Consider the following 27690-nt stretch of genomic DNA (forward strand, 5'->3'; position numbering starts at 1 on the left):
TCCGGCTTGCTTAATGGAGTTCCATGCTTCTGAGCAGACCTAGAGTCTGCAAAGAGCAGGACAGAGTGCAAAGAAGATGTGAGTTTTTTATCCTGGGAGGACTGAGTCCATAGTAACCAATTTTATGGCTCTTTTGATTTGTATCCATGGATATCTGTATGCGTGCGTGTGTGTGAGTGTGTGTTGAGAAAGAATTAATCCAAAAATATAGATGAAGAAAGCTGTGTCTCTGATGTGAAGCCGAGTTGCATAATCAGTTCTGAAGGCAGAGAAAAGGTAACGGATGTTTACATTACAATCTGGCTCCTACTGGAAGAGCTGCCAAATGATTTAAATAGTAACAAAGATTACTATTCCAGTGATTTGTTGCCCCCAACGATACATACAGAGAAGAATTCACCCCAGTAATTTTTTCTTTGGATGGCCTTAATTAAACATTGCACTGTACAAAATATTTATGGCTTTCAAACTACTTAAAAATATTAAACTAGACACCATTTTAAAAGGCTGAATTGTAGGACTCACTCCATTACTGACATATGAAACTTGATGTCTGGTAAACAGGATGCATTACAAAGAAAATCAAAATCTCTTTTAACTTTTGGATGTTTGATGACTAATATTAAGATAAATTTTTAGGTAGAATAACATATAGCCATGAAAAAGAATGACATATAGCTCTCTTCACTGATTTGTCATCTTTACTGGAATCACTCCAGAGACATCTGGGTCTCATGTAAAATGATCACCACAACGTAGGAGGTCTCCACAGGCAAGGAATGTCGGCCTCCTTCCCTAGCCACAGGTTCACCAGAAGCCCTCTAATCGGCCTTTGCTGAGTAAACAAAGTAGGACACAGATCATATGATGTATGAACCCCCGTATTCAAAATTGTCAGGTCCAAGCCGGGCACAGTGGCTCATGTCTGTAACCCCAGCACTTTGGGACGTGGAGGCAGCCGGATTACTTGAGGTCAGGAGTTCAAGACCAGCCTGGTCAACATAGTGAAACTCCGTCTCTACTAAAAACACAAAAATTAGCCAGGCATGGTGGCGCACGCCTGTACTCCCAGTTACTCAGGAGGCTGAGGTAGACTTGCTTGAACCCAGAAGGAGGAGGTTGCAGTGAGCTGAGATCACGCCACTACACTCCAGCCTGGGCGACAGAGACTCTGTCTCAAAAATAAATAAACAAAAAGAAAAAAAAATAAATTAATAAAAAGAAAAAAAATAAATCAGGTCTAAATATATGTGGATAAAAGCAGCAGGAGGGATTTGGAAACAGGTTTACCAAAGTTTAAAAAGGAATTGCCACTGGGTGGCAAAATTGGGTGGGTTTTTTTTTTAACTTTCCTTTTTATATTTTTCTGCAATGTTTGAATTTTTCTACCCCAGGTATGTACTACTTTTATAAATTAAGAAAAGAAATTTTCTTTTTTTTTTTTTTTGAGACGGAGTCTCGCTCTGTCGCCCAGGCTGGAGTGCAGTGGCGCAATCTCGGCTCACTGCAAGCCCCGCCTCCCGGGTTCACGCCATTCTCCTGCCTCAGCCTCCCGAGTAGCTGGGACTACAGGCGCCCGCCCCTGCGCCCGGCTAATTTTTTCTATTTTTAGTAGAGACGGGGTTTCACCATGGTCTCGATCTCCTGACCTTGTGATCCGCCCACCTCGGCCTCCCAAAGTGCTGGGATTACAGGCGTGAGCCACCACGCCCGGCCAAGAAAAGAAATTTTCAAAACAGAAGCCTAGGGTGATGAAAAGAATTGTGGCCTATGCATCAAAATACTTGGGTTCCCTGACAGAAATAAAGAGCTGCAGACATTGGATAAGATATTTTTCACTACTCTGGACCTTAAAAGTTGCATCAGAGCAGAGTTTCTCAACCACAGCATTCCTGACATTTTGAATCAAATAATTCTTTGCAGCCAGGCATGGTGGCTCACGCCTGTAATCCAAGCACTTTGGGAGGCTGAAGTGGGTGCATCACCTGAGGTCAGAAGTTTGAGACCAGCCTGGCCAACATGATGAAACCCCATCTCTACAAAAATACAAAAATTAGCCGGGCATGGTGGCGGGTGCCTGTAATCCCAGTTGCTGGGGAGTCTGAGGTGAGAGAATCGCTTGAATCTGGAAGGCAGAGGTTGCAGTGAGCCAAGATTCCATCATTGCACTCCAGCCTGGGTGACAGAGCAAAAACATAAATAAAAAATAATAATTCCCAAATAACTAAATAAAAAATAGTAATTCTTTGCTGTGGGAGCTGCCCTGTGCACCACAGGATGTTTAGCCAGTATTCCTGCCCTCTGCCCACGAGAGACTGCTCTCCCACACCATCCTGCCCCAAATTGTAACAATCAAAAAAACGTCTCCAGTTACTGCGGAAACTCCTCTGGGGAGCAAAATTGCCCCCCACTGGAGCAATTTTAAGTTTCCCCCGAACTTCGTGGTCTGCAAGTTTCTTCCTTGCTGAAAACCTTTGTTAATTTTTAGAAGCTATATTTAAAGTCTGTGGTTTTAGGCCCAATGATTCCCAGGTTAGTAACTACGGTATACCGCAGACTCATCAATATTTTCATCACTTACTAGAGAAAAAGATGAAATGGAAATGAAGAAATCAAGAAATAAAACTATTAATTTTCAGAGAAAACTTTAGAACACATGGCACAGACGTGAAACTAAAAGAATCCAAGCAGACACGGTGGTCATCAAAAAAAAAAAACGAATAAATAATAACTCTAGCTTTTGACAGTTCCACCTTTTGTTAAGGTAACTGAAATACTGTAGAATGTTCTATTGCTTTCTAGTTTGAAATGAACTTACAGCACTAGCAAAGCCAACAGAGTAGTTTGTGTGTACTGCCATATTTTTATTTTTTTAAAAAAAAGCTTAGTGTTTTCTCTTTACTTCATACGAAATACAAGGATAGCCAGGCACAGTAGCTCATGCCTGTAATGTCAACACTTTGAGAGGCTGAGACAGGAGGGTTGCTTGAGCCCAGGAGTTCAACACCAGCCTGGGGAACATGCTGAGACTCTGTCTCTATAAAAAATAAAAAATTAGCCGGGCATGGCGGTGCACACCTGTAGTTCTAGCTACTCAGGAGGCTGAGGCAGAAGGATTGCGTTAGCCCAGGAGGTTGAGTTTGCAGAGAGCTATGATCACACCACTGCACTCCAGCCTGGGTAACAGAGTGAGACCCCATCTCAAAAAAAAAAAAAGAAAAGAAAAGAAAAAGAAAAAAGAAATATAATGATATCTTCCTATTTTTCCAATAAGGATATTTTACTCTTCTGGACTAACAATTCCACAATCTCATAAAAGGAAACAAATTACCCATGCCTTTATTATCTTTCTAAATAATGTCTTGTCATTTTATTAACAAGAACTCCCTCATATTTGATGCTGCCATACTTCTGAATTAAAATTCTTTATGCTTGTGTTAATGATTTGTTACTCTAAGATCCTGACAGCTTTTGAATTAAAAAGAATGACTAAAAAAGATTCAATGTTGCCTTAGATTCATAACTCTGAAAATTAGTAGTTCATCCATATAGAGAAAGCCATCTAGTAACCAGAATGTTTCCGTAACATCAACACTCAACAGCTGGCACATACTAAGTGTTCAACAAATGTAGGGTACCATTATCATTATTCACAACCATGCCAGAAAATAATGTTATTCCAAATTATTGGCTAGTACTGGCTCTTATAGCAACTAAAAGACACTAAATATGAAAGTGCAGCCTATCACCTAATAGATTAATATTCTGAGTTCTTTCACAAGTAAACCATAAATCATTAAACTGCCTGACCATCATTTTGACATCCATGTCTTTCCATGTGTTCAGTTAGGTTCAAATTGAGTCACCCTGCCCAATCGCCTTCCATCGCCAGCTCCCCTTTAAACATTTTCTTTATAATCGTGGATACTGTGGCAGCTACTAGGAAGTAACCCAAGCTAGCTGGTGTATACAGCTGTCCAATCCTTGAGGTGGGCTCAACTAGCATGGTAGTCTAGCAAACTGATGGTGCAAGAAGCCAGTGGCCCTCGTCCGCAGAGACAGCCAAGGGGAGGGGTCCCACCACATCACAGGAATCATTCTCTCCCAGGCTTCACTGGAAAGCTCACTGGGCTAGGAATTAGGGTACTCCCGGATTCTAATCCCAGGTTTGTTTGTTTGTTTGTTTGTTTTAATAACATACTAGATCCAAGTTACGGCAATACCTCCTCCCCCTGATCTTCTAGAAAGGTGAAATCTGAGGTACTTTCTAGATATAAAATTCTTTGAGCATTTCCTTAAACCAGATTGTATAATTAAGTTTATGTTTCTTTTTTTTTTTAAGAGCCTTTTGACTGACTGAAGGAAAATGAATTGAACTTGAATAGTGACTGTAAAACAGGAAGAATTTCTCTTATTTTTCAGCAGATATCAAATAGATGGGAAGTCAAGGTCAATTTTATCTTTTGAGAGGTGGGTTGCAGGAGATCACAAATTGAGTGGGGCATTACAAAGTGCAATGTCATACTACAGATTAAGTCTCTAAGTCAGGGCTGTCTAGGTTCTGACATGGCTTTTAGAAATAACATTTTCAAAACAAATAATTATGAAGTGATTAATGTGGCCAAGATCACTTCACCAATACCTTTATGGATACCGTTGTTTCCTATTGCCTGAATCCTGAATCTTGTTTCCTATTGCCTCAATCCCCCACCCTCAATCCTGAATCTTGACAAATTAGGATAAATACACTGTATGGCCTCCCAATCATTTATGATTGATTGGCTTCAGGACTTTAAGTCGTCTTGCTAATCCTGACTGATTTATAGCCAACACCTGAATAAGTGAATGCACGTACTCAAACAAATTAGCCCATCACCTACATGGCTATCTCTAGGACAAAAAACAAAAGCAAAAGATTATTCCATTTACTATGTTATCTTTACATATTTGTAAAGAAACAGAGCCAGAACACAGGGTGAAAAACTCCCAAAGAGGAAGAAAGCATAAGGGGGAAAATCTCCTTATGCAAATCCTAAAGAGATCTATAAAACTGCAATCTGAGAATTTTATTATTAAGCTAAGCCTGTTAGTATAGAAATACCCAAAACTCTCCAACTGGGCAGCTAATTGAGACTTAGAAAGCACCAAGAAGACTTCATTGCTTCCCTCATTCATCATAGGCAATATAGAATCACTTGCTCAATATGATAATGTGACTTTTGTCAATGCATGTTCAAATCAGATCAAGGATTGGCTGGTGATGATGTCATATCCAAGGGTTAATCCCCAGTGAATGCAGTTTTAATATCACATGCATCAACACACCATTTACACAGCAAAGTATTGTATTAAGTGTAACAATAAATGAGTAGTGCAGAAAAAAGCAGCTATTAGGAAAAGGCTATGTACCACTGAAAAGGAGGTGGTGGCGGGGAGCAAAGGAATTTCTTCTTTCTCTTTTTTAATTACTAAGTGGAACTAGGTCATCAAACAATACACATGTCTAAAAAGATCAGAAAATGAATATTGAAATTCAAGTGACCTAGAACATCCTAGTACTAGACATATAAAAATGGTTGCCTTCAATGAAAAATATCCAATAATCAAGCAGAGATATTTGTAGGGTTTTTTTGTGTGTGCTAAGGGAACAAGCAATACAATTAAAGTCATTCAAAGATAGATAAATTGGCAGCCCCTGCTTTTCTGGACACGGCAACTTTCTTATCTTTAGCAGGGAAAACTGGCCAAGTCAAATTGTGACTTGAAGCCTTATAATAAATTTTAAAGTGTCAAAGGGCAGTTAAGATGGTACTGAGGGATGAAAGCAAAGTCACGCAAAGCAGAACAATGAGACAGAAGAACTTAGGAAGGAAACCTTGAAATACGGCTTTCTGCTATGAGAATATTGATCAAGAAACGTCCACACATATGAAGACAGCTTTTTGCACAAATGAGCCATACCAATTCACTCGGTCATTTTGGGAGGACGTAAGTCATCATTAGTCATAACGATTCTGAAAACTGCTCTCACACTACCTTATTAAGGCCTGTATTTCCCACCTAAAGGAAGTGTTGGGCTTTCACACTGATAGGACTATAAACTTAGCAGAAATTCTTCTCACTATAAAACCCACGCGAGCTATTGAAGAATTCTCCAGGTCATACATTTGTTCTCAGTGACTGAGTGGAAACACTAATTATATTGCAAAATGGCTGTTCCTAAATTATTTTAGCCTTTAAAAAATTCCAAGGCGGCCGGGCGCGGTGGCTCAAGCCTGTAATCCCAGCACTTTGGGAGGCCGAGACGGGCGGATCACGAGGTCAGGAGATCGAGACCATCCTGGCTAACACGGTGAAACCCCGTCTTTACTAAAAATACAAAAAAAAAAAAACTAGCCGGGCGAGGTGGCGGGCGCCTGTAGTCCCAGCTACTCCGGAGGCTGAGGCAGGAGAATGGCGTAAACCCGGGAGGCGGAGATTGCAGTGAGCTGAGATCCGGCCACTGCACTCCAGCCCGGGCTACAGAGCAAGACTCCGTCAAAAAAAAAAAAAAAAAAAATTCCAAGGCCTTCCTGAACTGGGCTCAGACAGACAAACTGCCCCCACCTCTTCCCTCCTCAGCGAGTGTTCTAGAGGGGGCCAAACGAAGATGCGTGTGATTAGAAACCTAGGCCATCAATGTGCACAAGTTTGAGTGATCGAGTCTGCAGGTGGCAGCTCCGGGTTGTGGTGGACAAGCTTTATGCCAAGGATATTAAAGACAGAAACAGACCAAGGCTTCGAACGCGCCCATCCCCACATACGGGGATCGCCTGTCACATCACATCAACCTTGCTTGTCTCAGAAGGAAGACCATTGAAAAGTTAAAAAGGAAAAGAGCTCAGGAATAAAGATGTTTCACCAAAGGGGGTCCCTGAATCTCGGTGAGGGGGGATGGGCACCAGGCTAGGTCTCCGCGAGTCCGTGAACCCGTGCAGGTACATACTGCTTACGAGCTGATTCACAGCTTGACTAAGGCTCCGTGGAGCCCCCAAAAGTTAAATGATGGTGATTCAAGAAGAAAACGCACCAGAGGCACTGTGTCTGGCTTCGGCAGCCTCCCCAGGTGCAGGAGATCAAGCTTTCCAGTTCCAATCCTCCCCCGAGCTCCTTGCTTAGAGTCAAAGATGCCCTCTCTTCTAGGAGCGGATTAACAGGGCAGAGGGAAAACGAAAGAAATGTAGAGATGCCTCCCGCGGAAAGAGACGCAACTTCCAGACCCGCTCCAGTTCTCCACTTGGGCGGGAAGCTTTGCGCTCGCAGCTGGAAGACGCGTCCCGAGCGCTCGCGGCGCCCTTCCAGCAAGATCCCAGCAACCAGCGCTTCAGGGTGGGGGCGGGGGGACGCTGACCTGCTCCCACCTGCTTGCTCCTATAAGGATCCTAGCTCAGATTAAAGGGATGAAGAGCTAAGGTCGGCTTGTCCAGAAAAGAGCTCACGGCGAGTTCACCACCCCCTATATTAATTCATCGAGTGGCCTCCTCCGCATCAGCAGAGCACCCCGGGGATTCTAATTGTCAGTCACGAACCCCGAAACTGGAAGCAGCCGCTGCCTCTCTCCAGCCACACATCCATACTTCGGAGCGCCGCTTCCAACTTCAGGTTGCACGCCGACCTCAGCACAGGCAGTCGCCCCAGCACCCCAGAGAGCCGGGATGAGGGGAGCTGCACCGAGCTGAGTTAAGTCGGTACCAGCCCGACAGGCAGCGGCTGCCCACGAGACAGCACCTAAATACAGGGTCCAAATCCACCCCCACCCCATCCTCTCGCCCCTCCTTATCCTTTCCAACCCTTCTTACTCGACTAGAGCCGGCATCCAAGTCGGACCGGCGACTCCGGAACTAGGCACCGATCGCCACACCGGAGCCAGAGGACGCTCACCGTGCCGCCTCCCTGCGGGCGCCGGGAGAGCGGCCCATCACCTCTGCAGCCTCGCCAGAAGAAGGAAAGTTCCCACGTCTCTACCAAGAGAAGCCCGAAGCTCCTGCGGGAGAAACCCGAAGCTGCTCCTGGAGAAGCAGCGTCTGCGGAGAGGCGGCTGAGGCTGGACTCCCGATGTTCGCCCGAAGCCGCGCGCGCAGTCTGTGCGCCCCGTCCAGGGCGGCGCGCAGCAAGCAGTGCGGGGCCGAGCACAGCTAGCGCGCTGGTCAGGAGGGGCCGGGCCGCCGCGGAACGCGCTGATTGGCCCGGCCGACCGGCTGCTCCTGCCCCTGCCTGGCCCCGCGGTCCACGTGGGCCGGCCCTCTCCCCGCCCCGCACCCCTGCTCCGCCGGCGCGCCCCACCTGCCGGCCTCCGGGAGCCTCTCCCGAGCGCCTCGCTGTGGCCACCACTCCGCAGGTGCTGAGCAAAAGGTAGTCTTCCTGAATACCTGAGAGTCGCGTTGAGCTCCGCATAAACGCCTAAAATCTCTAAAAGGGATTTAGGGTTCGGCTGTCAATTGAAACCATTCCCCACGCAGGACCCAAAGCAGTTTGCAAGGAGGATTTCTTAGCCACCCTGTGCTGTAGCACATTCATGAGCTAATCTGGCTTCGCGTGTAATGTGCTTGTAAAAAAGAGGAGAAAACCCGGCCCACGTATCAATACCTGAATACTTTTATTTTTAAATGTATAAAATACAGCTAAGACTTCTGTGACTCCCTCCTCTAGCTCCATCCCCAGTCATGCCCTCCACTCTTCCGCAAGTGAAGTAACTGATAATCAGTGACACTCAGTGGTATTCATTTTAGTGGGATTACTTCATCTGATCTCCATTTTATAGATGAGAAAATGGAAGCACAGAGAAGTTAAATCGTTTACTGAGGATTACACAGGTAACTAGTAAATCCGTGCTCTTTAGTATTCAAAGCATGGCTCCGTAGAGCCGTCCCTTGAGAACACTTTAGAACTGCAGACTTTCAGGCCCCACCCAAGAACCAGAATCTTCATTTCAACAAGATCCCCAAGTGGCTGGTACATGCATAAAGTTAGAAAGCGTTGCTCCGCACCACTATGCTGCTCACTATCATTGGCTTGGCTTATCATCTTCTGGTCCTTTTACTCTGCATTGACATACAATTATGTGCCATCCTGCCCCCGCTGCACTCCAAAGTATATTCGCCCTTCTCTTAGTCTACCCCTTAAACTAACGTATGGCAGGCTTTCTGCTTCTGTTCCCCGTACCACACATACCGTACACATAGCACATTTTATTTGTTAAACAGTTTCAATCTCTTACTCTCTTATTATTAAAATGAGGGTTCTCCATTCAAAGGCAATCTGTTATCAAGATGTCACCAGTTTAAGAGAATTCAAGGTTTGGAGATAGGGGCTTGATCTTTGAGATTTCCTTTAAAGACTAGCATTGAAATTCTGTGACAGTTAAGGGGAGATCCAAGCAACACCTGAAACAGCATGCCAGGAGTCTCCAGAGCTCTTTCTCAACAACATTCATTCATTCATTCATTCACTCAGCAAAACTGAGGGCCTACTCTGTGTCAGGCACTGTAACAAGTGCTGGTACATACAGAAGGAAACACAACAGTGAAAGTTCCTGAGTTCATGGAACCTACCTTCTAGTAGGGAGAGATGGGCAATTAACATGACAAGTAAGTGAATTACAGAGTTTGGTAGAAGGTGGTCAGTGTTATAGAGAGAAAGAAAGTAAGAGAAAAGGAGTACTGGGGAGATGGTGGTTTTAGGAATATTAGTCAGGCTAGTTCCCACCGAGAATGTAGTATCTGAACCAAGACTTGGAAGAAGTGAGGGAGCAAGTCATTTAGAAGAACAAGTCCACATTTGTTCATTTACCAAATATTTGTTACTTCCATACTGTGTGACAAACATGGTTCTGGCAAAGATCTGTGTGTTTACTTAAGCCCTTTTTTTCATATCTGCAATTTTCCTGCACTGGGGGTTTCTTGTCCTGGTGAGGAAAAACAAAAACATAAGCAACTGTGTTTGGCTCAACCTAATACCATGTTCTTCCATCCTGGATGTTCAGTATTGTTAGGGATTCAACTTTGTCTCCTTAAAATTTTTTTGTTTAAGTCTTAACCCCCAGTACCACAGAATGTGACATTATTTGGAGATACGGCCTTTATAGAATTAAATTAAATGAAGTATTTAGAATGAACCTGAATCCAGTATGACTGTGTCCTTATAAAAAGGGGAAATTCGGAGACAGACATGCACACAGGAAGAACGCCATGTAAAAGTCAGGGCAGAGATGGAGTGATACTTCCACAAGCTAAGGAATGCCAAAGATTGCCAGCAAACCACCTAGGGAGAAGAGAGGCATGGAACAAATTCTTTGCAGCCCTCAGAAGGAACCAACCCTGCCAACACCTTAACCTTGGACTTCTAGCCTCCAGAACTGTAAGACAAGAAATATCTGTTGTTTAAGGCACCTAGTTTGTGGTGTTTGTATGGCAGCCCTAACAAATTCATACAAGCATAAAAGTGTGTTTGTTTCAAAAGCAAGATAGTACAGTTAAGGGACTCATCTTTAAGTTTCCAATGACCTGATGTCTCTTGTGTAGTAGCAAGAAGCCAGAATGATCTGACGAATTGAGATTTACTAACCAAATCATCACCAAAAAAAGGCAAGCTATATTAAAAAAAAAAAAAAAAAAAAGCCACTGAGCCCCAATTATCCAATTGTTTCCTCATTCAGCTATTTATCAAGTGCCCGCTGTGAGCCAGGCTCTAGGATATGGTGACAAACAAGGCACATGTGATTTGTGTGTATTCTTGTAGGGGAGGTTGGACAGTAAATAATTCAACAAATATATGAATAAGGTAATTTCAGAGCAGAATAAGTGCTAAAAGAAAACAAAAGAAGGCTAGAGCATTAGAAGGATATGAGGATGGGTTTAATTTAGATTGGCTGCCTAGGGAAGGTCCCTGTGAGGTAGTGACATTTGAGCCAAGACCTAACTGACAAAAAGCCATCCAAGCAAATATCTGGGCAAAAATTGTTCCAGGCAGAGAGAGCAGTTCCTCTTATAAGAAAATATCCCTGTCATTCATTCGGTAACATTCTTTCTCTCTCTCTTTGTGACCCATTTTGCATCCTTTAAGGTTGTATAAAATCAATCCACATCTGTTTCCTAAAAATGGGGTCAAATTTTTTATTTTCTTGTGTAAGAACCTGTGAAGGTCACGCCAGCAGTGTTTTGCACACACCACACATTCACAAAACACCCCTTGACGTGCCTCTGTATTTGTAGGTAGTGACGCCACGTGACTTGGACGTTGTGTTTACTTTCCTCATTTGTATAACATCCAGAACACTAGTGGCATGTCCTGGTGCTTAATCAATACGTGCTGATGACTGGCTATGCCTGAAAGGAACATTCTGACTCTCCTGGGCCTGTTTATAAAATCCTCTTGTTTCCAGCGAAGCTTTAACATTTTGCAGCACAATTTTGCACTTTGTAATTTTTCTGAGGAGACTAATAAGAATGATAGCTAACTTAATCGGAGGCTTGTGTGTGGCTCACTATGCTAAGTACTTCTTTATAATCTTTATCGTCTTTATAATCCATGCAAATATAAGTAAAGGTAAATACAAGCTAAATTCTCTTATTATAATCTCTGTGTTACAAATGAGAAAACTGGTGCTCAAAAAAAGACTAATATGCCCATGGTTGAAACCACCTTTAAATGGCCGACTTATGCCTTGAAACAGTCTCGCTTACTGTCAGCTCTGTGCTTGAGTGGTTGAACAGTGAAACAAGTGAAGAAAGAAAAGAAAAAGCAAAAAGCATCTGTCTGGGTACACATGGACATACTATGTAGAATCATAGGCACTGAAGACTACAAAATGTGGGAGGATGGGAGCGGGGTGAGGGCTAAAAAATTCCCTGTTGTGTACAGTCTTCACTATTCAAGTGATGGGTACACAACAAGCCCAGACTTCACTACCATGCAACATGTCCATGTAAGAAACCTGCCCTTGTGCCTCCTAAATATATAAAATACATTTAAATGTTTTTTAAAAGCATCTGTCTCTTCCTTTACATTTGCCTTTGAAATTTTCAAAGCAGTGTTTTCTAACTTTTTTTATTTACCCCAGCCTTCTAGCTTTCAAGTACACTTTTCTAGCCGGATATTTGCTTTGTTTTCCCTTGCTTCAAACTAGGAACTGCAGGGACTTTATACATGAAACGACTGATATATATAATTTTGTTTTGTTTTGTTTTCAGCCTGTCTGTTCTTCAACACCTCTAAGGAAATGTAAGTCAAGCTTCTTAGAGCTCAGCCTACTTTGACAGACATCCTATCTCATACACTGACAGTGCCGCAACACTAAGGGGTTCCGCCCCTTATTCAAATAGTAAAGAATATCACATCCCTTGCCGGACCTAATGCTATACGCAATTTCGCAATGCCAGCTCTGGCCCTCTTTACACAGATACTAATAGATCCTCCTGCCTGAGAGTGAACATCTAAAAATGGCTTCAGCCAGTCTTTGTGAATAACTTTCTATTCTCGTGGCTTCCCCACAGTCCTGGTCAGGGAAAAAGGCCGGAAAACTTGCAACAGTGAAAAGATGTGAGGCTTCTCTCATTGCATCCTGGATTCCTCCACCTTGCTCAGGAAGTGGGTAGCCATTTTAGCCGTTAAATGACTTCCTGCCTTGGATGGCTTGGTCAGACTTGTTTCAGACTTCTGGAACTCAGACAAGGTGTCTGGATATTTGCTTTGGAAGGCCCAGGTGGGTTTCACTATCCTTCTCTTTGCTGACCACAACTGCTTCAATAATTTATGCCCTGGTAAAGATCAGCACTTCAGGGCAAATTAGCATAAGAAGGATTTATGAAACCACAGTGGGAGGGCACTTTTAGAAATCATACAAGCGCTGGTGCACAGAGCAATACAAGCTAGGTTCCAAGCAGGATCAACCCCAGATAGAATCATCAAAGAAATAATGCTCCTTTTGGTACCCTCTCTTCTGTCCATCCCTTCCACTCCAGCATCTCCCAATATGATCATATAGCACTCAGATATACAGAAGGCTGGTGATGTCATTCATTAATTCATTTTCGTTGATTATTTTGCTAATTCGTTTAAACGTTATGTTTGTTAAAGAGATATTTGAACACCCACATTCATAGCAACATTACTTTCTGGATAGAAGCAACCCAAGTGTCCATCAATAGATGAACAGATAAATAAAATGTGATATATACATGCATGCAATGGAATATAATTCAGCCTTTAAAAGGAGGGCTATTCTGACACATGATGCTAAATGGATGAACCTTGGAGACATCATGCTGAGATACGCCATTCACAAAAAAAAACAAATACTGTATGATTTCATTTATGTGAGGTACTGAGACCAGTCAAGTTTATAAAGACAGAAAGTGGAATCGTGTGACTCATGCCTATAATCCCAGCACTTCAGGAAGCCAAGGCAGGAGGATCGGTTGAGCCCTGGAGTTCTAAACTAGCCTGGGTAACATAGTGGGACCCCATCTCTACAAAAACAATTTAAAAACTTAGCCAGGGCCGGGCGTGGTGGCTCACACCTGTAATCCCAGCACTTTGGGAGGCCGAGGTGGGCGGATCACAAGGTCAGGAGATTGAGACCATGGTGAAACCCCGTCTCTACTAAAAATAGAAAAAATTAGCCGGGCGCAGGGGCGGGCGCCTGTAGTCCCAGCTACTCGGGAGGCTGAGGCAGGAGAATGGCGTGAACCCGGGAGGCGGAGCTTGCAGTGAGCCGAGATTGCGCCACTGCACTCCAGCCTGGGCGACAGAGCGAGACTCCGTCTCAAAAAATAAAAATAAAAAATAAAAAATAAATAAATAAATAAATAAAAATAAAAACTTAGCCAGGCATGACGGTGCTCATCTATAGTTCCAGCTACTTGGGAGCCTGAGGTGGGAGTATTGTTTGAGCCCAGGAGGTCGAGGCTGCAGCGAGTCATGATCATGCTACTGTACTACAGCCTAGGTGACAGTGAGACCTTGTCTCAAAAAAGAAAAAAGAAAGTATAATGGTGGTTGCCAGGGGCTAGAGCCGGGGTGTCCAAACTTTTGGCTTCCCTGGGCCACATTGGAAGAAGAAGAATTGTCTTGGGCCACCCATAAAATACACTAACACTAATGATAGCTGATGGGCTTTGAAAAAAAATCACAAAAAAAATCTCATAATGTTTTAAGAAAGTTAACAAATTTTTGTTGGGCCACATTCAAAGCCATCCCTGGGCCACATGCGGCCTGCAGGCCACAGGTTGGATGAGTTTGGATTAGAGGAAGGGAAGAATGGAAAGTTAGTGTTTAATATATGTAGTTTTCATTTTGCAAGATGAAGAGTTCAGGGATGGATGGAGTGATGGTAGCCCAATAGTTTGAATGTACTTAATGCCACTGAACTGTACACTTAAAAATCATTAAGCTGGTACATTTTATTACTAAATGCATTCACCATAATTTAAAATAACTTTAAAAAACTAATGGAAGTTCTTATAAATGTCTAAATTATCAAATTTGTAAAGCTGAAAATGGGAGATGTGATTCAATTTGTATCACAAATTACCAAACTTAGACTAAACATATTTTGGTCAAAAAAATTTTTTTAATTTTGTTTATGTGTTCTAGATATTGTATGAGGTACTTGAGATGCAGCTGTAAAAGAAAAATCCATAATCCTAGACCTCAAAGAACTTACAAATATATACCACAATAACCTGGATGGGACTCTTTATCCAGTTCATACCTTCTTCCTCCAACAAATATTTGATGAGTGTCTACTACGTGCCAGACTCTCTGCTACCTACGAGCCCACATTAGCGAACAAGGTAGATACAGATTACACTCTCACAGGACTGCCAGTCTAGCAAGGAAAAAAGATAATAAACAAAAAATTACTGTTTCCCTAGGCCAGAGTGTGGTGGCTCACGCCTGTAATCCCAGCACTATGGGAGGCTGAGGCGGGCAGATCACTTGAGGTCCGGAGTTTGAGACCAGCCTGGCCAACGTGATGAAAGCCCGTCTCTACTTTAAAAATACAAAAATTAGCCAGGCGTGGTCGTGTGTGCCTATAGTCCCAGTTACTCGAGAGGATGAGGAAGGAGAATCGCTTGAACCCAGGAAGCAGACATTGCAATGAGTCAAGATTGAGTCACTGCATTCCAGCCTGGGCAACAGAGCGAGACTCCACCTCAAGAAGAAAAAAAAAAAGAAATAAATTATTGTTTCTCTAACCCCTATCTGCTCCATCATAATTTACTGGTTCCCTGTACCTTCACCTTCTAGACCCTAACAGGTGACTGTATCAAATCTGCTAATGATTTCCAGATATAAACAAAATTTCTAACCATCATCCCTCCCACACTTGTAGCACGTCTATGTGGTAACACAAGAAACAATATATTAACCCAGTATTCTCCAAAATATGGTTTTTATTCCACAGATGGGTTGCAAAATCACTTCACCTGAAATGCAAAGAATTTTTTAATAGTTTTAATTGTTTTAATGTACATTAGGAAAAAAAATTTTTTTTTTTTTTTTTTTTTGAGAGGGAGTCTCGCACTGTCGCCCAGGCTGGAGTGCAGTGGCCGGATCTCAGCTCACTGCAAGCTCCGCCTCCCGGGTTTGTGCCATTCTCCGGCCTCAGCCTCCCGAGTAGCTGGGACTACAGGCGCCCGCCACCTTGCCCGGCTATTTTTTTTGTATTTTTTAGTAGAGACGGGGTTTCACTGTGTTAGCCAGGATGGTCTCGATCTCCTGACCTCGTAATCCACCCGTCTCGGCCTCCCAAAGTGCTGGGATTACAGGCTTGATCCACCGCGCCTGGCCTAGGAAAAAATTAAATGAGAATATCAAACCTGTGGTTTCATGGAATGAGGCTAAATTGAAAGGTGATTCCAATTAAAGAAAAATATTGGGACAATGATTTAAGCAAATGGCAAAATTGGAAAGGTGGGGCACAACACAATCAGAAGGGGGCTGAGATTTATGAAAATAGGTGTGACTCCATTGGCAGAAATGGCCAATGAGAATGCTATTCTAAAGAAACACAGGATTTGTAGTGCCTTCATATTCCACCGTGGGCCTAGCTTGACTCCATCCTTAATGTTCTCTTCTCTCTCTAGCTCTGCAAACCTAAGCGGCAGCCACTCTGCCTCACACTGAATGATGATGTATACTGAGAATTTCTTCCTTCCCCGTTCACCAACTCAGCTTCCCCTGAAACGACTCAATCTAGTGAGGATGGTGGCAAAGGTGGGCTGACAGTTAAATATCTTTGGAACTTGGGTTCTGAGCATGCTGAGTTTGTATCTTGCAAGTTGATATTGTGACAAAATAAAGGTGGGAAGAAAAACCATGCTGCTGGTCATTACCTGTCCTATCTACTCCCTTAGAATTCTAGTGCAAAGTTTTGGAGAAAACAGAAAAGTAAGCATTGGATTCTATTCCAGCTTTTTTTTTTTTTTCTATTTATCATATTCTAACACATGGAAAAAAAACCACATGCCATTTGACTTTTATTTTTGGACTTGAGTTTTTTGCCTCTACCTTGGAACAACATTATTTAGTAAAAGGTCATGAATGTTAAAGTAGGACTTAAGAGGCTTCACTTGGACATCTGACATTTGGAATACTCTCGATTAGGGACTTTCTCACCAGGGAAGCTAAATCTATCCATAGACCTCAAATCCCATGGATTTCAATCTGGATGCAGTACTAGACATTTGCCTGCCTGCCAAGCATCTCCTGAGAAAGCCTCCTAGCCAAAACCCTTGGTTGCAGGTGACAGAAACCCAACACAACTGGCATAGGCAAAAAGGGACAGCTATCTGCTCACATAACTGAGAAGTTCCAGAAGTGTAATTGGATATTAGTATTCAGGGAAGGAACGTATGTGTATGTATACCTTCCCCCATCTCTTGGCTTTTTTTTTTTCTTTTTTTTTTTATAGTTGGCCTCATTCTCTTACAAAGAAGAGGCTACATCCAAAAAGCAGGAGAAATGTTATTCAATAATCCCAAGCTATTCCCTTCTAGCCATGTGACCCTAAAGGCAACAAGAATTCTCCTCTGACTTCCGCTTTTTAAAAATTTAGCCCAGCTTGTTTCACAAGTCCATGTCCATGCCCAGGTTGGGCAGGGGGAGTGAATGGCAGCCCCACTATCATTACATGGTTAGAAATTCCTAGAAAAGAAGGAATGTTGGACAATGCTCACTAATGTCCATTGTGGGAATCTGCCCTACCCACTGCCCTGACTGAACAATTAACCATGTTCAGTATTAACCAACCCACGTGGCAACAGCTAAATAAATTAGGTTTGAGGCCCTAAGCCAAGTACAGTTCATCTATTCAATGCCTCTGATTTGTGTGGCCTGACTGGAAAAGTGGCATGGGCCAAACAGACTTTTCTTCCTGCAATTTGAATATGGGGGCCCTAGAGACTGAGCCATTTGGTTGGAGCAGCTGAACTAAATGTCATAATAAAATAGAAGACATGATAGACAATTATGGACAATGTGCAATTGAAGATATGAAGAAGCCAGTCTCCAGAGTTGGAGATCTGAGACCACAGCAACTCTAAAATAGATATTCAGGAAGTAACTGACTCAATTTACTGGGAAATTCAGTGCTTGAAAATTTTGTGTTTGAGTAGAATATCTAGGTAAGAAAAGGCTAACATATTTAGTGATTTTACCAACATTGTCTTATTTTCTCTCTATAGTAACTCCATTAGAAAGTATTTATTTTCTCCATTTTTACCAATGAATAAACTGAGGCTCAGAGAACATATTTGATGTTTCTTAATGTGACTTTTTTCAAGCTAGAAAGTCTCTAAGTCAAGAATGCTTTTCCCCTACTACAAGTTGCCTCAGAACCTTGAGTGGTAGAGACATGGATTTCAAAATCATCTGCTTAGATGCTTAGAGGTACTCATTGAAGCCACAGAAGGGAATGAGGCTGCCAAGTGAAAGTACGCAGTTAGGGAATTACTGTGATAGCCTCATCTATTGGGCACTCATTCTGTGCAAGGTCTACACATTATATACTAGTAATGACTAATTGTATGTGTTGAGTTAACTGGGCCACAGCATGCCCAGATATCTGGTTAAACATGATGTCTGGGTATGTCTGTGAAGGTATTTCTGAAAGAGATTGATATCTGAATAGGTAAACTAAGTAGAAAACAGATGGCCGTCCCCAACGCGAGAGGGCATTACCCAACTCACTGAGGCCCTGAATAGAACAAAAAGGCAGAAGAAGTTTGAATTCACTCTCTGACTGACTGTTTGAGCTGGGACATCGATATTCTCCTGCCTTCAGCACTCCTGGTTCTCAGGTTTTTAGATTTGAATTGGAATCTACACCATCAGCTATGGAGCTCTCAGGCTTTTGAGCTACACGCCTGGCTTTCCTAAGTCTCCAGCTTGCAGATCATGGAGTCTCAGCTTCTGTAATTGCATGAGCCAATTAACTTACAACAAATGTCATGTTTGTTATATATATAAATAATGTATATTTATATTTATTTATATATAATATATATTTATATTTACTTATATATAATTTGTATTTAAATTTATTTATATATAATTTATATTTATTTATATAATCTATACTTATAATTTATACATATAATTTATATTCATATTTAATTCTATGTACATATATATATCCTATGGGTTCTGTTTCTCTGAAGAACGCTGACTACTGTAGTATTCTATCAACAGAAGCGAGATTGAGGTAGAGTTTACAGAGGTTCACAGTGACCATGCTTCTAGGTGTCATGAGATGGAAGGAACCTCAAGTACTTTGTGTTCTAGGATTTGATCATTTTCCTGCCATGCTCACGTTCCATTACCCTCATAATGTGCCTGGTCTGAAAAATTCAATCTGCCTTAGTCATTTGCATCTCTAAACAAACCTTGCAAATTAATACAAGTCTAAAAGACCAGGCTGAAGAGAACAAGATGGGACCTGGAGAATATCAAAAAGTGGGTATCAGCTGGGCGCCATAGCTCATGCCTGTATTCTCAACACTTTGGTAGGCCAAGGCAAGAGGATCGCTTGAGGCCAGCAATTCAAGACCAGCCTGAGAAAAATAATGAGACCCTGTCTTTACAAGAAATTTAAAAATTAGCCAGGCGTCATGGCAGGCACCTGTAGTTCCAGCTACTCAGGAGGCTAAAGCAGGAAGATAACTTTAGCCCAGGAGTTTGAGGCTGCTGTGAGCTAAGATTGGGCAACTGTAGTCTATCCTGGGTGACAGAACAAGACCTTATCTCTTAAAAAAAAAAAAAAAGTGGGTATCAGGTTGAATATGGCAACACCCCAAGGCGACACTTCCACCCAGTCTTGATAAACAAGGTTCCAAATTGAGTTAATTTTGCCCCTAGAGAATTCAAAACATTCTAACACTTTCATAAGATTCTTAACAAAAACAAAACTGTAAAGTGTGATTCATTATGTCAGCACTTTATTTTTTAAGGTTATTAGCACACACTGACATACATTTTAAATAATAAATAAATGCACTGAGATGATTTTTTAAATATTCCATTGTGCTTCCTTTTACTCCATGACCCTTCTTTCCTTCTTGCACTCAACAAATTGCAGCAACAAGACAGTATGCTTACAGCCCTAGGGAAAAAAATACCAAAGCAAAACTCTGAGAACAAATAGACAAAGCCATGGCTTATGAGTTTCAAAATAGGCTGCTGAAACCCACACCAGAGATAATAGTTTTGAAAGGGTTTCTGAGCCCCAGAAGCCAGGCTTTTGAATATCAAAAAGCCACGGCATACCTTGAACAATAGATTGGGGAAAATAGCCTCCCCTCTAGCTTTAGGCTAGGTACAGACTCCATGGGCTGAGTGCAAGAGAAGACGGTTTGAAGAGAACAAAGTCAGATGAGGGTGAGCATTACCTGGAGAGACCACTGTGGACAAATCTCCCTTAGCCTTCAGCCCTTGTTCGTGAGACCAACAACTGACGTCTGTCCTAGGAGGAAATGCTCAGGGTTCTCAGCGTCAGCACTATTGACATTTTGGCCAGATAATTCTTTACTGTGGGAGGTGCACTGTAGGGTGTTTAGCAGTATCCCTGGTCTCTTCCCACAAGACACCAATAGCATTTCACAGTTGTGACAACCAAAAATAGCTCCACATTGCCAAACATTTGCTGGGGGTGGGGATGGGGCTCAAAATTAGCACCAGTTGGGAATCAATGAGGCACAGATATATATTACACACACATACATGTGTATGTTTCTAATAAAAAAGTTATATGTGCTTTATACAAAAAAATTCAAAAATACAGAAAATTCCACTCAAAATAAAAAGTCAACGATGCTTCATCCACTCAGAGCTTATCATTAGTGTTTTATCTATTTCCAGTTTTTCCTATATATTTTATTTCAACAAAACCAAAAGTTGGGGTTATATAATAAAATACTGTTTCGCAGTCTGCAATTTTTTGCAGATTACATGTTATGAAACCTCACAGAGGTATAGTTTTCCTTACTATAGCCATAACATAATCTATTTTGCCAATCTGTTATTGTTGGATATTTAGAGATTAGTCCCAATACTGCACCATCATTGGTAATGTTTTGATGAATATCTTCATATATTTCTTTGATTGTTTTGTTAGGAAAAATTTCTAAGGAATGTTCTTAGAGAAAAGCTAGCTGATATGTTGGGGTTTGGATCTGTAATACTTACTATCTCAGTGGTATAAGTCATAGTTTTCTGACTTAACATACACATTTTATTTCTCTAGTGCTTTTAACTTTCCACAGTACTTTCCACCTTACCAAGCACACAGGGAAGCTACCAATTGTTCCCATTTTACTGATGAGAAAACTGATATCATAGAAGTTAAACGACTTGCCTATGGCAACATAATTATTTTACAAGAATTCTAAAACTCAACTCGCTTGAGTCCTGGGCTTTTTGCTATTAGTGCTTACTTTGCCAGCATGTATACCACCAAAATTGACATAATCCAGAGAAAGAAGATTAGTATAGTATGCCCCGTACTCACAAATGACATACAAATTTGTGAGCACTGTGGTGTTAAGAACATTTTAAATTATGAGTCCTATTTCTAAGTATAATTTTCTATAAATTTCAGAGGTCCCAAAATGTAATCAAAGCTATGGACCTCAGATGGGTGAATCTACCAGTTCCCATGAAAAATTCCACAACCAGGCCGGGCGCGGTGGCTCAAGCCTGTAATCCCAGCACTTTGGGAGGCCGAGACGGGCGAATCACGAGTTCAGGAGATTGAGACCATCCTGGCTAACACGGTGAAACCCCGTCTCTACTAAAATACAAAAAAAATTAGCCGGGCGAGGTGGCGGGCGCCTGTACTCCCAGCTACTCGGGAGGCTGAGGCAGGAGAATGGCGTGAACCCGGGAGGCGGGGCTTGCAGTGAGCTGAGATCCGGCCACTGCACTCCAGCCTGGGCAACAGAGCCAGACTCCGTCTCAAAAAAAAAAAAAAGAAAAATTCCACAACCAATCTTGTCTCCAAATGCTGATTTGGAGGGTTAATATCTAAAGTGCTAATTCCAACATCTGCTTCTTTCTTATCCCTAAAGCCAAATTAAGTTGGCACAGTCTGTTTTTACTTCCAGCTTCCCTCTAATACAGATTTATTACCAATTAATTTCTTATCGAGGAAAAACAATCCCATCATAAGTATTTTAGATAATGACATCTAAGTATTTTATATTGCTTTAAGTCTGAACAGTTAGAATAGAGTGCATCCAATGTTCATTACCTCTTAATGCTTGCATTCTTTTATCATGTTTTGATTCACCAAAATAAAAAAAAAAGAAAAAGAAAATGCTACCCACTGCTTTGACTCTTTTTTAGGTTTAATGAGATTAAATAAATTCTGGGGAGGGGAGAGAAGAATACAGCTTACTAATATTTTAAGTGGTTTATGGAAATACTCCTACCACGGGCACAATTTTAAACCAAAGCCAACTTCTGCAGTGCTATTGAAGGTTAATGAATGCCTTAATAACACGCAGAGGAAAATGTGATGAGTTGATTAGATACAGAAATATTCTAGACCTCTGAAATACAGTTAGAAAAACAACTCAATTGTACTCAGAGACAGAACTCTTGACAAAGAATTATCTTAACTTCCTAGTGATCCATTTCACCACCCATTAATAGTAAATGATCTTCTTGGCAGTGTATGTTGAGGTAATTGACACTGATTTGAGATTTAGACTTTAAAGCTCCAGGTAAATCTTGAACCAATTACTCTCAGTTATAATAAAACTTGGAAAATTTAGAACATCATATAACTTTTCTATTTCCTAGAACCTAGTTGTTGCCAATCCTTCTTTCAGTTAATTAAAATTCTTTTGCAGGGATATACTTTTTAAAAATGAATTATTTGACATATTCTTCTGGAAATCTTATTTTTCGTTTCCCAGTTGCCTATGTAGTCTTTGGAATGGTTCTGTATGTATATCTCTTTGTGTGTGTGTGTGTGTGTGTGTGTGTGTGTGTGTGTGTGTAAGATTATTACTTTCAAATAGACTTGCTTTCTAATCATATTACATAAAGATGAAATAAACAGTGTTTTTTAGAGTTTGGCAAATTCCAATAGGGTTGCTATTTGATCCTTGGAGTCTTGAGCAATAGGATACAGGAGATATCACACTGCTTGGACAAAGAAGGCAAATATCAGATAACAGAGGCCATCTGAACACATAGGCAGTTAGGGAGCTCTCAAAGAATGTGAAGGACAAGTATATAGAAAAAAAAAAAACATGCAGAACAACAGTAAAAAGTTATTTTAAAAAAAAACTGATAGATAGGCCAGGGATGACAGCTCATGCCTGTAATCCCAGTACTTTGGGAGGCTGAGGTGGGGGGATCACTTGAGGTCAGGAGTTCTAGACGACGCTGGCCAACAGCTGAACTCAGCTCTACTAAAAAAAAGAAAAAATACCAAAAATTAGCTGGGCGTGGTGGTGTGTGCCTGTAGTCCCAGCTACTCAGGAGGCTGAGGCAAGAGAATCGCTCGAACCCGGAAGACCGAGGCTGCAGTGAGCCAAGACTGCTCCACTGCACCCCAGCCTGGGTGAAAGAGTGAGACTCCATCTCAAAAAAAAGATACATTCTCCAACACTGATGAGTCTTGAAAACATTTTGCTCAATGAAATAAACCAATCACAAAAGACTACATATTGTGTGATTTCATTTCTATGAAATGTCCAGAATAAGCAAATCTACAGAGAGAGGAAAGACACTAATAGCCAGGGGATGGGGAAAGGAGAAATGGAGAGTGATTGCTTATTATGGTTTCTTAATATACATAGGGTTTCTTTTTGGGGTGAAGACAATTTTCTAAAATTAAGTAGGGATGATGGCTGCACAACTCTGTCAATATATTGAAGCCACTGAACTGTACACTTTAAAGGGGGTGAATTTTATGGCACATGAATTATATCTCAATAAAGCTGTTTTTTTTTTTTTAAAAAAAAAAAAAAAAGGCAGAGACAGAATTAAAGAGTTAGAATAAAAGAACCAAGAGCCTGAGATGGACAGAGGATTCCATCATTAGAAGAAGTTTTTTCCTCACTGGTTCAAGTTGGCTAATGAGGTTTCCAGACAACTTTGATGTGACTAATTGGAAATTTTTTCAAAAGCAAGTTAAAATCAACATTGGGCTTGTGCCAGCCAGATTCAGCAAATATTGTCCAGGCACCTACTATGCACTAGCCGCCTAAAATATAAAGAGATTGTGGCCCTTTTGGAGTGACAAGCTTTTAACTAAAAAGTAAAATATTTTCGACTGGGCACAGTGGCTCATACCTGTAATCCCAGCACTTTGGGAGGCCAAGGTGGGAGGATCAGTCAAGCCCAGGAGTTTGAGACCAGCCTGGGCAATATAATGAGATCCCGTCTCTAGAAAAAAATTTAAAATTATGCATAGAGGGAGAATCACTCAAGTCCAGGAGGTCAAGGCTGCGGTGAGCTGTGATCATGCCAGTGAGCTCCAGCCTGTGCAACAGAGTGAGAATCTGTCTCAAAAAAAAAAAAAAAACAAAAAAACTAGAATATTTTTTGAAAGAAAGGAAGTACACATACTAAGAATGAGTTTTTCAAGTGATAAAATTATGAGTATTTTCTTTTTTCCAGTAGTCTACAATATAATGACTTTTGTATTATAAAGAAATGGAAATACATTTTTAAAGGAAAAAGTATTACTGTGTGATCTAATAAATGCTCTATGAAAGCACACAGGAAGGAGAAAGAAGTTGGGCCTGAGGAAGGAAGGTCAGAGAAAGCTTGACAGGCAATTATTTGACATTAACCCCAAGAGATGGGAATCACAGGCTTGAAAAGGACTGAGAATGTTCCTCCGCCCTTCAAGCCCCCACCGCGGCCCCAGCCCCTCTCCGGGGAACTAAGAGGCTGCATGCTCAGGTCCAGGGAAATGTCCCCCCTTCTCTGTGGCCTCCACCCATGATCAAAGCCTCCCTTTTGCTTCAGTAAGGGCAGGAAGACTGGTAACAAATAAAAAGTCATTAGGAAGGAATTCACTTCTGGGTTTGGCCCAGTGGGTACCACTTCAGACTCTTATTGTTGCCAAAGCACATAATATGGCAAGACAATTGCTCTATCACTGCAGAAGTTAGTGTTGGGGGCGTTACTATTAATGCCCACACAGCATGTGGCCAACAGATAGAGAAAAGCCTCTATCAGTTCAGTTACTCTGAGGAGAGAGGGTCACCTTTCCAAAGCTGATGCAGAGTTCATTTTTCACTGTGAGCTATGTTCATCACGGCAGTTCTGATCTCATCCTCCTTTGCAGTTCTTGTAGTTATCCCAGCCTTCTCTGATGGAACGAAAGAAGATGGTAAAAACTACACTGGCTCAAACCCATGGGCCACCCCCTCATACATTCTAAGTATGTCACAGTGAGGAAGACTAGTATGATAAAATAGCACAGGTTTTGGAGTTAGGCATCGGGATTTGAACCCTGGCTCAATTGACTCAGCAGCTAATTGGCTTTGGGAAAGTTATTCCACCTCTCTGGTGCTTCCTGTCTTCCTCTATAAAGTGGGAATAGTATTCAAACTTCCCTCATAGGGTAGTTGAAAAATATACATACAATCACCTGGCACCAGAGGTACTGAACAAATTTGAAGTCACTTTTATCAGTTTTGGTTTTTTTTTTTTGTTGTTCTTTTGTGTGTGTGTGTGTGAGAGAGAGAGAGAGAGAGAGACAGACAGAGAGAGAGAAATGGAGTCTCGCTCTGTCACCAGGCTGAAGTATAGTGGCACAATCTTGGCTCACTGCAACCTCCACCTCCTGGGCTCAAGCAGTTTTCCTGCCTCAGCCTCTCGAGTAGTTGGGACTATAGTTGCGTGCCACCACACCCAGCTAATTTTTGTATTTTTAGTAGAGATGGGTTTTCACCATGTTGGCCAGGATGGTCTCGATCTCTTGACCTCATGATCCACCCGCCTCAACCTCCCAAAGTGCTGGGATTACAGGTGTGAGCCATTGTGCCTGGCCTTATTAGCTTTTCTAATGAGAGACTTCCTATAGCAATGTCTATAAAAGTTTAACAACATTACCTATGAATTCTATCACTTTTCTTCCTTAATTTATTTAGCTAATGAATATACATTTGTGTACATATAAATATATACAACATACATATATATATTAGTCCATTCTCACACTGCTATAAAGAACTACCTGAGACTGGGTAATTCATAAAGAAAAGGGGTTTAATTAACTCACAGTTTTGTAAGCTGTACAGGAAGCGTGGCTGGAAGACCTCAGGAAACTTAAAATCATAGTGGAAGATGAAGGGGAAGCCAGTACTTCTTACCATGGCAGAGGAGGAAAGGGAGAGTGTGCGAAAGGGAGGTGCTATACACTTGTAAACAACCAGATCTAGTGAGAACTCACTCACTATCATGAGGACAGCAAGGGGTAAATCTGCCCTCATGATTTAGACACCTTCCATCAGGTCCCTCCCCCAACGTTGGGAATTACAACAGAACATGAGATTCGGGTGAGGACATAGAGCCAAACCATATCAATATACATATCTATATCTATATGTTATCTCATTTATTAGAATTGTCTTGGTTGCAAATAACAGAAATTCAATGTTACTGGTTTAGAGACTCTCCCTAAAATAAGAGAATATTTATTGATTCACATATATGAAAACTCAGGACAGGTTAGTTTCAAGCACAGCCACATCCTGTTACCCAAATAATACCATCATAAACTGGTCTCTCTTCAGGTTTTAATCTTTGTTTTTCTGTGTGGTTAAAATGAGTTAACATACATAACATGCTTAGAATAGTGCTTAGCTCATAATAAGCACTATATAAATATTTGCTACTATTATTTCATTTAATCCTCCCCACCATCCTATGAAGCATGTACTGTTATTATTCTATTTTTACAGATACAGAAACTGAGGTGGTATAGCTATTCAATAATGGAGCTGGGTCAGGCAGCCTGATTCAGAAGGCTTTTCTTGACCAATTCTCCAACCGTCTCCTCATTGGGCTAGAAAGGAAGGTTGAGCCTTGATTGGAAAGGGCTAGGAAACACAACCCCTAAAGGACAGATTCTTTAAAAAGAAAGCATTTGAGCAAGAAAGCCTGGGCCCTTTGCTCCCGGAAGGGTACCATCCTCTCAAATCTTTTTCTTTTTTTTTTTGTCGCCCAGGCTGGAGTGCAGTGGCCGGATCTCAGCTCACTGCAAGCTCCGCCTCCCGGGTTCATGCCATTCTCCTGCCGCAGCCTCCCGAGTAGCTGGTACTACAGGCGCCCGCTGCCTCGCCCGGCTAGTTTTTTGTATTTTTTAGTAGAGACGGGGTTTCACCGTGTTAGCCAGGATGGTCTCGATCTCCTGACCTCGTGATCCGCCCGTCTCGGCCTCCCAAAGTGCTGGGATTACAGGCTTGAGCCACCGCGCCCGGCCTCAAATCTTTTTCTTTTTGAAAGTGAAAATAAGTTTCTACTTTTTTATAATTCATGCATGAATCCTATTAATCCTTCACAAAGGCAATTTTACCCCCTCAAAAATTCCAGAGACAGGGCCAGGCACAGTGGCTCACATCTGTAATCCTTTGGGAGGCCGAGGCGGGTGGATCACCTGAGGTCAAGAGTTCCAGACCAGCCTGGCCAACATGGTGAAACCTCATCTCTACGAAAAAAAAAAAAAAAAAAAAAAAAAAAAAAAATTACAGGTGGCAGGCACCTGTAATCCAAGCTACTCAGGAGGCTGAGGCAGTAGAATCACTTCAACCCAGGAGGCAGAGGTTGTAGTGAGCTGAGATCGTGCCATTGCACTCCAGCCTGGGTGACAGAGCAAAAACTCCGTCTCAAGAAAAAAAAAAAGAGACAGGAAGTAATTAGAATATGGGTCCTTGAATTGGTTATTCTTTTTTTTTTTTTTTTTTTTTTTTTTTTGAGACGGAGTCTCACTCTGTCGCCCAGGCTGGAGTGCAGTGGCCGGATCTCGGCTCACTGCAAGCTCCGCCTCCCCGGTTTGCGCCATTCTCCGGCCTCAGCCTCCCGAGTAGCTGGGACTACAGGCGCCCGCCACCTCGCCCGGCTAGTTTTTTGTATTTTTTAGTAGAGAGGGGGTTTCACCGTGTTAGCCAGGATGGTCTCGATCTC

The 27690-nt window shown here is 41.9% G+C and overlaps 2 protein-coding genes across 4 annotated transcripts in view; one reads left to right on the forward strand and one right to left on the reverse strand.

The window, feature by feature from the left end:
* The window catches only part of TAFA4 (TAFA chemokine like family member 4), a 206107-nt gene extending 197885 nt beyond the window's left edge, over positions 1–8222 (reverse strand). Inside the window, exon 1 of one of the 2 annotated variants that reach the window (XM_050781319.1) lies at positions 7839–8222. The gene's annotated coding sequence lies outside the window, so the exon portion shown is untranslated. The remainder of the gene's footprint in view (positions 1–7838) is intronic. The other variant, XM_050781318.1, reaches the window with a different exon arrangement.
* Positions 1–27690, forward strand: part of ARL6IP5 (ADP ribosylation factor like GTPase 6 interacting protein 5) — an 808776-nt gene that overhangs the window by 623840 nt on the left and 157246 nt on the right. The window lies entirely within an intron of this gene.

The sequence above is a fragment of the Macaca thibetana genome, chromosome 2 (assembly GCF_024542745.1).
Source record: "Macaca thibetana thibetana isolate TM-01 chromosome 2, ASM2454274v1, whole genome shotgun sequence".
NCBI lineage: Eukaryota > Metazoa > Chordata > Mammalia > Primates > Cercopithecidae > Macaca > Macaca thibetana.